At 38.4% G+C, this 11395-nt stretch overlaps 1 pseudogene; it reads right to left on the minus strand.

Annotated features, from left to right (window-relative positions):
* Positions 1-3783: 3783 nt before the first annotated feature.
* On the minus strand, positions 3784-10585 carry LOC126018440 (E3 ubiquitin-protein ligase TRIM68-like; annotated as a pseudogene).
* Between the last annotated feature and the right edge of the window lie 810 nt (positions 10586-11395).

An 11395-nucleotide genomic window follows, 5' to 3' on the forward strand; every position in this document is an offset into this window, starting at 1 on the left:
TGTTTTGTGTAACCTATTGAAAGATACTTTTGACACGTCTGAGGAGGTGTATTATGTGATAAAAAGGTTAATAGAGAGTAATATCAATAATGAAGCTTAAATATCACTAAACTTCTCCAGGTCACCAACTCTTGATTTGGTTTCTGTTTTTATTTCTACTATCATAAAGTTTTAACCAAAAAATCATTATATGTTTAAGAAATACACACACTTCATATAATAGATGTATTTGATTCTGGTGCATTTGAAAATTTAAACATAATTTCCTAAATAGTAATGATAACTTAAGTCTTGATTTTTTCCTTCTAGTGATGTGGGAAACATTATTAACTCATAGAATCAGTAAAGATTTAATTATGAATGGAAAGCACATAATACAATATTGACTTATAGACTTAAAGTTAAATAGTTTTTCATTGAATAATTTTAAGAGCTTGTTTTACATACTACATATACTGTAGTAATGTGGATATCAGTAATTATTTCTGTACTAATTTTTCCAAATTGACTAATGTTCAGTGACTCAACATACCTATTTTGTTAATATTGAACTTAATTTAATAAAAGTAGATTTTTGAGTATCTTAATTTATCTTATTGAATATCTTACCTTATCTTATATTGACTATCTTATTTATTTAACAAGAAAAACCCTCCTTTTGCAACTTATAAGATCAAATTAAGACCATGAGATGATTAAATATATTGATACAATTTCCATTCTGAAAACTCACTTTTTCTCCATAAATCAAAGAATATTTTTAGGAGTGTTAAGGAATTTATTGTAAGGGCTGGAGATGGTAAGGCAGATAAGGCACTTACTTTGCTGTGCCTAACCTTAGTTCTAGCATTGCACGGCATTTGGTTCCTAGAGTCCTGCCAGGAGTCATCCCTGACAGAGTCTGGAATAAGCCCTGAGCACCACCAGGTATGGATGGAACCCCCAAACAAAAATAGGCTGTAAAGAATACTCTTTCCAACATTTCCATTAGACATCTTGATCTGCCAACTTTGTGGTCCAATTACATTAGTTTTCCCTACAACTAGCTGGAGCTCGCTGTAATGATTTACACATGCTTTTCAGAGGGAATCTGACTTCTGTGATAGCTAAGATCAGATAACCCCATACTTCATCCAGTACATATCAGATATTAATCCTGCTCTATTTTATATAAATCAGTTTGGTTTTTGTTGTTATTGCTATGATCACCAGAGCTGGCAATGCACAGAGGGTTCATGAGGCTAGAATCTAAAACCTTGAACATACAAGGCATATGCTCTTATCTAAATTACATCCTTGATTCATGTGATATTTGGATCCATAGTAGATGCTCAAAATTTTAAGAGATTAAAACTTCAAGATTACTTAATAAGGAGACGTCTTTGTGGGGGATTGTAAACTCAACAATTTGTCCTCTATATCCTCCCACATTTTGGTAGCTTTTCATCTCAAAACTCAGGCACTGCACTCTTTGGTTTCTTTGATAGTAAAGTAAGGATGGGCAAAATTTGTTGAAGTTTGTCAGGGCATGAGCACATCAATTTGGAAATGACATTTCACATATTCCTGGATATATCTAGGCACTGTATTCTCTACACTGACACCACCTTCCTCCTCTTCTGGACTTCCTTTATATCATTCATATAATCAAGTTTTTAAATAAGATTTTAACTAGTAATATCCAGTCTTTCTTATACCTATGGGACACAGATTTATTTTTGACTACAGTTATTATAAAATTCCCCAAATATTAATATATATGTAAATGTATGGTGCTAGATAGGGCTCCAATGGAAGATAAACAAATTCCCTATTTATATGGAGTTATTAGAAGGGAACTGTAAATATTAGGAAGAAAATTGTTTTAGAAGGGAAGCTATCCCCTTTCTACTGTTATTCTTCAAGTTGAAATGTGAGTGTCTGGTGCACAGAATGGGTTATTTATCCTATTTTGGCTTATTTTACTACTACATTTCTACACAAGATAGAAATTTAAAAAATATATCTTATTGTATCCATTTGGAAGTTACTTTTCTGCTCTCTGATCTAATTATCTATTTTGCTCTCCAAATCAATTTCCTTTAAATTATATCAGTCTGTTATATAGCACTAGGATGAAAGAATGTAATATTCTACATATTGTCTGTCATTCCTTGAAATATGCATTTGCTTGCTTTGAAATTTGTTTCTTGCTATAGGCATTCTTATTTTGGCCATACCTGGCAGCACTCAGGGGTTACTTCTGATTACTTTTGTTTTGCACTAAGAAATTACTGCTAGCAGGCTTGGGGAACCATATGGAATGCTGGGGATTGAATCTGTGTCAGCCACATGTAAGGCAAATGCCATCCCCACTATGCTATGTATGGCACTGGCCCACTCAATCTCATATCTTATTTGTAAGACCTATATTAAACTATTGCCACAACCTTTCTAAATAGTCAAAACATGTAGCCATAATTCCCTTTTATTATATGCTCTTGTAGGGACTAGTTACTTTTTCTCCTTATCTTTCCCCATTCCTCCTTCTGTCACAGATTTAGAGAAAACAGAAGCAGACAATTATGCAGTAATAAGAAACTTGATGAATCTCTTGACAACATAAAAAATCCTACTTTAATCTAGCTAGATTGTAGGCAGACCTTTCTTCCTGTGCAAATTGTGGTTTTCAGTTGTGTTTTTTCCTTTTATTTTCTTTATTATGACTCTAAAGGACACAGTGGTCAACCTAATTCAAAGATAGATATAGACTGTACCACCATGACCTGAAATCTATTACTGACATGAACATATTTTTATTTAAACATACGTAGAATGTTAAGAAAGGCCCTAAGAAATGACTATTGCAACAAAGATGTAAAAATACTGGCTGTATGGTGAAATATAAATAACACAAACAAAACTCAGAGCTTCTTCCTCTTTTCCTCAAAGGAATAAAAATATGAGATGGATCTAAGATCTTGTCAATTTTCTGAGGTATATTAAGCAGCTACTATACCCATTAATTTTTTTTCAAAGACTTAGGACCCCGAAAATTTTAGATCTAAATGTAATGAGTATGCAGACAAGGAGACATTCAACTTGAGTTTATTGGTTTTATTTCACATTCATGTGAGAAAATTTAAAATCACTGCAATCTTCTTTCAACAGTCTTGTAAAAAATACTGTTGCAGTAAGGACATCTTTGAATTTTTATTTGTTGTTGTGTCACACCCAGCTGTGGTCAGGGATGATTCCTAGAGAAGTTCAGGTGGGTGTTGAGAATTGAACTGGGCCAAACATATGGAAACATGTGCACACTCCTCACTCTATTTCTCTAAATTTACTTATGAAACATGTAGTTTAATAGTGGCAGGTCTCAGATGATACTTCTTCCAATTGGTATTAGAAGAGCAACTAGTTTGGAAGCAAAATATTGTTTTCGTTTGTTGGAAAACCCTTGTCAGAGAATTTCCTAAAGTTTGTACATATGTGATCATTCTCACTGACTAAATTATGCACTACCACATAGGGGAATAGGAACTGGGGAATATAGAATGAGAATGAAGAGAGCCCTGATTATTAGAACTAGTCTGTTCCTTACCATCAGTTTGTCACCTTTCCCTCAGGCATGCAAGACTTGATAAATTGTCAGTTTCCTTATGCAACTGATTCACTGAAAAACTTGGGTCAGAGGAATCTCTGATTTCTAGGCCCAGCTTAATTCAAGCAGACAGTAGTCAGAGATCTTCAAAAACGGAGGACAAACAAATTCTGAGGCCTCTGGTTGAAAGGGAGGCTCTCTTAGTGCTCCATATGCAAGGAGAAAATGGTCAGAGGTCCCATGTTGTTGGCTCCAATGCTGTAGCAAGGACTAAACTAGGACAAAAGCTGTCCAGGAAAGGGATAGTGAGAAAAAGTGAAAACGTGGGAGCCATTATCTGTTACATTGTCAAAAGATATTATGAGCTTTGTAATACAGTTAGACTCCTACTCAGCAAGGAGGGGCCGTCAAGGACAGGACTGCGGTGGGTATTCATTTGTGCCTGACCGATATTCATCTCCTTCCTCAGCCTGATCACCCAAAATCCATATTGGGGAGATAAATAGATCACTTCCTTCTGGTCCATGGTCTCTTATACATTTTAAGACCCCATTTAGTCTGTTCTCCCACTTTTTCTTCCCAGTAGTGCCGGCTTGAGGAGAAGCACTGGCTACCCAGAATGATGTTGAAGTGGTAGAATCTCTCCTGGTTGTCTGGCAGGCCCTGCTTGGTATCTCCATAGCACACACATTTTCTGTCCTCAGACACAGCAGGCTATTTTCCTTTTAGTAAGTACTGATGCTTCTCAAACTCCCACATGATGATCTGCTTTCAGGTTTCCACCTACATCTGTAAAGCCAAGATCAAATATCAGTATTGTTTGTGTAAAGGCCACTTAAGATTGAGGACTCTGGCATGTATACACACACACACAAACACATACAACACAGATAAATTGTGGTAATGACTAGGAGCCAGGTGCTAGTACAGTAAAAGATCTAAGGAATGGGTGTTTATGCTTTTCTATCCTCACAGCATTTACCTGTACTTCAGAATTCCACTGACCTTGGTAGAGGCCAAATATTACCTTAATACTCTAAATGATTTTATATCTTCAAAATAATATTCAGAGAATTATTACACTTAAGTCCCAAAGTCAGGACACTCTTGAATACTTTCTGCTTCTTATTATATAGCTTGAAAATGCTGTTTTAGACTGGTCTCAATGTTACTTCGCTTGACCAGACATTCAAATGTTTTGGAAACTTTAAGCCTCGAGTATATAATTGGGGTACTTTTATAGGATTTAGTAACTTAACCCTTGGTAAAGATACTCTATAATGGGAAAATGAAATAGCAATTAGGTTAAAAGTAACACCATTGTGAATTGAGGCTGAACTTATTATTTCTCACGTAAGTATCTAAGCCCCAGGTTATTCTTACACCACTGTATGTATGTAAACATTTTATGGGATTATTATGTTACTGACCCTACCCTGATCGCTGATTATGCTCTACCCTAGCGTGTGACCTAACATTCTGAGCCCACCCTAGGGTGGTACCTGATTCTGCTCCCACCATTGGGTGGTATCTGATCCCACCATTGGGTGGTACCTGATTCTGGGGGATAAAAACAAGGGTTTGTGGAAGGCGAGGGTTTTTTTTTTTTTGTCTGGAACTGATGCTGAGACTTTAGACTTCAGTCTTGTCCACTGAATAAAGCTAATATTTCCACAAGCCTGACTGTCTGTAAGCTGTTTACCCACCGCTTCACCTCAGAACTGCTGGCTGAACAGGGTGGAAGACTCGTGCTCCGAGCTGGAGGGGAAAGACCTCATCCTCCATCCCTCCATCAGTCAACCTCTTCAGGGGCTGACTTGCAACATACCACTATTAGAAAACTGGCATTGGGAGCCTACATGGGCTGTCCAACATCACAAATCTGGGAGAGAAAGCTAGTATGAGAACCATGGACACTAACTTCAAATCTCAAATTCTGCTTCAGAGATGAAAACACTACCATTGGCCAGCACCACAGGGATCACAGAAACTCTCTTCTCCAGGTGGCAAGCTGCTTTCCAGTTGGCAGTTCATTTTCTCTCACAACTTCCATCTTCTAGACCAGGGATCTCCAAACTTTTTAAATTGGGGGCCGGATTACAGTCCCTTAGAGAGCTGGAGGGCCAGACTATATGAGCTACTAATTCCTACTCACACTGCACATATCTTACATAAATAAAATGAAAACCATTTATAAATAAACAGATCACGCACCAGTATTTCAATGGGAACTGTGGGCCTGCTTTTGGCTAATGAGATGGTCAATGTCCGGTTCCATATTTGTCACTGCCAGCCGTAACAAGTGATGCAAGTGGGTATCAGTTAGTCTTGATCTGGTTGGAGATGTCAGATGTTTCATCTTGAAAAAGTCTGTTCACAGGCATACGTGCTACCAAAGATGGTTACCATTTTGAGTGCATGGTTCCTGTTATTTGGATATGTCTCAGAGGGGAGAGATGCAATAGAATTCAAAAAGTTACTTGACTTAAATGCATCTTTCAGAGAGTCACAATTCTGCAGTTCAGCCAGTTCCATTTGGTAAATTGTAAGGACATTTTCAATCTCAACAGAAAATGGGTTACAAAAAAGCTGTATGTCCTGTTCATGGAGATGAAGCTCTTTGAATCTAAATTGAAACTCCTTTTGCAACAATTCTAGTGAAGCCAGACATGTTTCCTTTGGGAATGCAACCAATGGTTTGTCTGCTGACAGGTTTTGAGTTGTTGGGAGATGACTGAAGTTTTCCTCCTGTACTTGTTTGATGAGAAGACCTAATTTTACTTCAAATGCTTTCACATGTGATGCCATATCACAGATGAGCTTCCTCTTGCCTTAAAGTTGCAGATTGAAACTGTTGAGTAGCTCTGTTATATCTGTCAGAAAGGCAAGGTGTCATTTCCATTCTGCATCATTGAGCTCTGGTACTTCTTGGTTTTTTGAAAGTAGAAAAGCTGTAATCTGCGGAAGTAAGTCATAGAAACATTTCAAAACTCTCCCTCTACTCAGCCAACGAACTTCTGTGTGGTACAGAACATCTTCATGGGCAACATTTAACTCAGATAGAAATTCCTGAAATTGTCTGTGGTTTAGTGCATGAGTTCTAATGTAATTAACACAAGATACCACAATTTTCATAACAGAGTCCCACTTCAGTGATTTACAACACAGCGCTTGTTGGTGGATGAGGCAGTGTATGGCAATTGGATGAGGATGGTTATGTTTGTCTATCTCTTGTGTAATGTGAGCAATTACTCCTCTCTTAGACCCCACCATGCTAGGAGCACCATCAGTTGTTACACCGATTAGTTTAACCCAGTCCAGCTCCAAACCATTCACAGTTTGGCAAACCTTTTCAAATATATCCACTCCTGTGGTTGTACCTTTGATACTTTGCAGTGCAAGCTCTTCTGTGACTTCAAAATACTCATTTGTCCCCCGCATATAAATGAGAAGTTGGGCAGAATCAGAAACATCATTGCTTTCATTGAGTGCCAAGGAAAAATAGCAAAGTTTCTTTGCAGAGTTTTGCAAATGGTGCAGCAAATTTTCTTCCATTTCTTCAATCCTTTGTGTCATTGTAACTCCTGAAAGGCTCACTGTACTAAATAAATTGGCCTTCTCTGGACACATCTCTTAGGCAACAGAAATAAGGCATTCTTTAACAAATTCTCCCTCCACAAATGGTTTGCCATTGTGTGCTATTAGCTTGGCAATTTGAAAACTTGCCTGCAGTGAGGAAGTATTTAACTGCTTCTGCTTCACAAAAGTATTTTGCAGAGTCGTCAGTGTATGTTTCAGTTGTAATATTTTATCTTTTCTTACTTCTCCAACCAAACAATCATATTTATCTTTATGTTGAGTTTGATAGTGGTATCGCAAATTGTATTCTTTGAACACAGCAACTATATTCTGGCATATCAGACACACAGCTTTTTCTTTGTACTGCATGAAAAAGTAATCGTAAGTCCACTATTCTTTGAATATCCTACACTCGCTGTCGATTTTTCTTTTTCTTGACATCATTGTTTTCTAGGGATTCCAAAATGATATTAGTGAAATACAAATATGTGTGTATATATACACATAGTGTATGAATCCCCATTAGTCCCTGATGTGAACACTTACCCCTTTCAGGCTTTTCTAAGCAGACCATCTCAGTCCCTGATAGTTCAGTTATATCTCCCTATATAATGCCCAAATTGATATGTTCGGAATCAGCATGTGAACACTGAAAAGGAATTGCAAAATGCATATAAAATTTTCAATGTAACCCCTTTAAAATGCTTTAGCATCGAATCCCAAATTTTCCACATGGGCATTTCAGCACCTAACCCCTAACCTCCCAACCACCACCCACCTCCTAACTTTGATTTCAGCACTGAACGCCTCACCACCCCCAAACAGGAATTTTTATATGAGTTACCCACAGCCCAATCAGGTAGAACCCCCCCATCTGGCAAAAATTTATTTCTATGGCACTTTTGACTGACTTTTGGCAGTGGAGGGAGTGGAGGAAAACCTCACTGACAGGCAGGCACAGCACACAGACACCACGTAGCCTGGGGGTGAAGCAGGCGCCTTTTTACATCATATAGTCACCCACATGTGGTACTCCTCACCACGTGGCATCGGGCACCCTCCAGTGACGTCATCAGCAACATGCATGCCAAGCGCCAGGCACAAGGGCGCATCAGTGTCCCTCTTAACACCGCCCTCATGCCCACCCTCCCAGCATACAACATGCCGTGGGCGGAGGCAGTTGACGTCATCCCTGAGACGTCATCCCTGAGAAACCCTGACACTGAGTGTATATGCTGGCAGGTATCTTGGCAACCAAACAGCGCTCACTGTTGGAGGGCCGGATCAGACTCCTCTGAGGGCAACATGTGGCCCCCGGGCCGTAGTTTGAAGACCCCTGTTCTAGACCTTTACTTGCTCTTCCCTCAGATGTTCCAGAGTCTCATGAAGTTTCCACTAAAAGAAAACCAAACTGCCCGAGGCTCCATCAGCTAAACAGAAGTTGATTAAAAGTCTTTCTATTTCTAGCAGGATGTGATGGAAGCAAATGCCACTTAGGCAAATCAAATGCTGAGTGGCTCTTTGAGAAATATGCAAACTCTCTATACCTCTATGCTTCTGTAAGGCAGAAGAAATGTGGTGAGTCTCCAAACTTGCCACAAAACTACCTTAGGCTTTCCTATCCATGCTTAATGGCTGGGCCTATCCTGTTTTATATTACCTTCTTATTCTAATAACTCTCAGAACAAATAAAGTTAATACTTAGAGCTTCTAAAAAATTCTTCTTGAATAGAAACACCACTCACACTAGGCATTAGTGTTACTAATTTTACTTCTAATTTCAACATCTACCAGGGGTCTCAAGCTCAATTTACCTGGGGGCCACAGGAGGCAAAATCGGGGTGATCCTTGAGTGCAAAGTCAGTAGTAAGCCTTGAACATTGGGGGGTGTGACTCAAACAACTAAAACAAAACAAAACAAAAAAAGATTCCTCTCGGGCAGGGCCACATAATGTTGTACGAAGGGCCACAAATGGCCCGTGGGCTGTGAGTTTGAGACCTCTGATTCTAGACAGAGATTTAAGACAAGTAAGTTCAAGAATCACAGTATCAAAGGAGTTAGTGGTTCTGAGCATTGAGCACTAGGCATTTCTTATATTAGCCTGGGCATCTGAAAAAAGAATAATCTGGAAGTAAATGAGGTGAACTATAAAAAATGAGTGGTTTGTGTGTCAGGATGACTAAAAAAAGGTGTTTATGGAGGAATAAAGGAGAAATAATAGTGATCAAAGAGCAAGAAGGCTGATTTTTTATTGGATTAATTTAACCTGAAGTTAGAACTGACCTGAGAAAATAGATTAAATAGTCCCACTCAATTCTAAATGATTTTGCGATGGTCCCTTCCAGCTTTTCCATCAACTATCAGAATCTCAAATTTCTAAGCCTCAATTTTGTCTATTAAATGAGGACACTAGTGGAAAAGGTGCTTGCCTTTGTCTATATGTAGTGCTCTACCAGCACTACATACGGTCTTCCAAGACTCACCAAAGGTGATCACAGAGCATAGAACTAGGAGTAAGCCCTGACCACAGTTGGATGGTCTCAACCTCTTCCTGCCCTCCTCCCCCAAGAACTCTCCTATAAATAAAACAAGAAACTTAAAAGTAACTGACCAGCATAAAATGACTATGGTATTGTTATGAAGAATTTGTAGATTTTCATAGGTGCACCCTTAGCTACTTCAGAAGCAATCTCATTCCAACATACCTAAAACAAAAGCTTATAAACAAAACAAACAAACAAACAAACAAAAAAGGTCTCTTTCAAATCCAGGAAGTAACATATCTGGATTAGACACTAAATTCTGTTGAGATCAGGGTTGGGACTTAAAAATGGAGGGAAGAAAAAAAAAGGTCAGAAATTTAAGAAGAGATGTGGTTACTCTATCAGATGTATGGTTGACGCAGGTATATGTGGGAGACAAAAGTCAAGGAAATCATTTTCATTCAGTCTCTGGGGCCTTTAGTTAAGTTTTTGATCTAGAGATAGCAATGATAGGACTCAGGGGAAGATTCCATATCCCACCTTATATTCCCAGGCACATCTTCCACGGGCATGACACTGTGGGCCTCATGGTCAGAGAATTAGCCACCAGCCTCACACAAGATCAGGTCATATTTTTTATTTTAGCTATTCTCTATGGTATTCACACACATTACCCTTTTGTCCTATTTCTGGGTGTAGCCCTAAGAAATGAACTCTTTCTACAACATTATACAGCTGTCAATTTGGTCTCTGATTCATTGGTTGGACAGGAGCTTGACACAGGAGACATGTGTGACTCCAGTTCTGGGATTCTTGTGGTGCCTTCCAGAGTCCAGAAAGATACCTGTGGCACAAAGTGTGGCCACAATCAGTGCTCACAGGCTCCCACAGGAAGGTCATGCAGATAGGACAGGCCAGTTCATCCACAACAACTTCCATGGCTCCTCTCACAACTTCCTTAGAGCATGAATGAGACCAAGGAGTGAAAGTGAAGATTGGCAAGAGAAGAAAAACAAGAGAAAAAGCTAATACAAAGCAGAGATCAGCAGAAAGGATAATTAGTGAAAAAAAATTCCTCCTTGGGAAGCATTTATTCACCTTGTTTAATAAGCACTGGTTCCTCAATTGGATTATGTTCTTTACACAACACAGTGGAGCTGGGGGATGCTTAGTAGGTTTTTTCACATTTTAATTTGTAGGTGAGGGCACAGCATCAATAACAATCATTCTTCAGGTTCATAAAGTAGCAAAAACTATTCTGAACATCATATTATCCAATATTAACTGAAACTGTAATTCAACTGTTTTTATTTTAATGATACTTGGTTCTGTCATTTTCACCTGGGTAAACTGCTTAATTAAAATTAAGTAAAGTGAACTAAGAATATAGAAAAAAGATAAAGAAGTATCAAAATGAAAACTCAACATATAAAGCCGAAGAAACACATTACTTAGATTAAGTGGGGTCAAAAGTGAAATCTAAGAGCGGAAAAGTAAAAAAAAAAAAATTGGTGAGAGCTCTGCAAAAGGATTTAGAGGCTGACAACTAGTGCTGTTAATGTAAGACTTGCTTTTAAAACATTATAGATAAGTTATTTCGACAAACCTTTTTCTTATTATATACTGAAATGCTTCCCCAGGCAAGATGAGGAATAGTGCGAAGTCAGTTTCTGTAGGGAGAAGGGGCTGCACAAGGGAAAAGCTGGAGCAAAGGGACCAGAATGGCAAGAGGGTAGCAGTAACCTAAGG

The sequence above is a fragment of the Suncus etruscus genome, chromosome 9 (genome assembly GCF_024139225.1).
Source record: "Suncus etruscus isolate mSunEtr1 chromosome 9, mSunEtr1.pri.cur, whole genome shotgun sequence".
In the NCBI taxonomy this organism is placed as follows: Eukaryota; Metazoa; Chordata; class Mammalia; order Eulipotyphla; family Soricidae; genus Suncus; species Suncus etruscus.